This window comes from Morus notabilis, unplaced genomic scaffold (assembly GCF_000414095.1).
Source record: "Morus notabilis unplaced genomic scaffold, ASM41409v2 Scaffold594, whole genome shotgun sequence".
Taxonomy (NCBI): Eukaryota; Viridiplantae; Streptophyta; class Magnoliopsida; order Rosales; family Moraceae; genus Morus; species Morus notabilis.
In genome coordinates, this window is record NW_010359491.1 from 549396 (window position 1) to 551091 (window position 1696).

A 1696-nucleotide genomic window follows, 5' to 3' on the forward strand; every position below is an offset into this window, starting at 1 on the left:
TCTAGTAATTTAATACTAGAATCATATGGGGTATTTGCTTCTTTAAACTTCAAATGATTGAATTTAAGAAGCACCTTCTCAATATAATGAGATTGACACAACGAGTAACCCCCACTATGCTTCCTCACTCTTACACCTAAGATAGTATCTACTTCACTAAGATCTTTCATCTTAAATTGTGAAGTTAGATATTTCTTGGTATCATTTACCCCTTGCATGTTTGTTCCAAAAATAAGCAAGTCATCAACATATAAGCATATTATCACACCAAAACAATTTGTAAATTTAGAGTATAAGCATTTATCCGCATTATTATGCTTAAAACCATGAGATAAAATGACATTATCAAATTTCTCATGCCATTGTTTTGGTGCTTGCTTTAAACCATAAAGTGACTTGACTAACTTGCAAACCTTCTTTTCATTTCCAAGTAGTACGAACCCTTCAGGTTGTTCCATATAGATTTCCTCATCAAGATCGTCATTTAGAAAAGCCGTCTTAACATCCATTTGATGCACATGCAAATTGCATATCGATGCAATTGCAAATAGCACTCTTATGGATGTCAATCTAGCTACCGGAGCATATGTATCGAAATAGTCTATACCACGCTTTTGTTTAAAGCCTTTAGCTACTAATCTAGCTTTGAATGTTAGTATAGACCCATCGGTATTGTACTTTCTCCTAAACACCCATTTGTTGCTTATTGGTTTTGATCCCGGAGGAAGATCGACCAAGATCCAAGTTTGATTCGATATAATCGAATCCATTTCATCATTCACGGCCTCTCTCCAAAAGGAGGCATCCCTTGAAGTCATAGCTTCATTAAATGTCTTTGAATCTTCCTCTACATTAAGCAACAATGGTATTTTATTAAGTACACCATTTCTATCTCCTTCAACCAAAAAGGTTAAAGCTTGAGATGAAATAAAATCCGGTGCTAGGTTCTTTTCTTTTCTTTCACGTTGACTTCTTCTCGGTTCGAAAGATGTCATAGACTCTTTCCTTTTATTAGTGGAGGTACCGGGAACGTCAACATATGGTCGATTAACATTAGATTCTAATTCAATGGAAATTCAACGTCTCTTGATTCCACAATAACATTAGAATCTAGATTCAATAATCTATAAGCCTTGGAATTTTCAGCATAACCTACGAAAACACTTCTAATACCTCTAGCTCCTAACTTTGATGATTTAGGGTCAATAATTCTATAAAAGGCTAGACAGCCCCACACCCTTAAATACATCAAGTTTGGTTTTCTTCCTTTCCATACTTCATATGGAGAGACATGTGATTTCATAGATGTAATCCTATTGTGAACATGACATGCTGTAAGTAAAGCTTCCCCCCATAAATTATTAGGCAATTTAGAATTAAGAAGCATAGAGTTAATCATATCGGTAAAGATTCTATTCTTTCTTTCAGCCAATCCATTTTGTTGAGGAGTAAATGGGGTTGACTTTTGGTGAATAATACCATGCTCTTCGTAGAAAGTATCAAATTCATTTGAGAAATATTCACCACCTCTATCACTTCTAACCATTTTGATCTTCTTATCTTTTTGGTTCTCAATTTCAGCCTTATAAATTTTAAATTTATCAAAGGCTTCATCTTTTGTTCTAAGTAAATACACATAAGTATATCTAGAACAATCATCAATAAAAGTGATAAAGTATCTCTTTCCTCCTCTAGT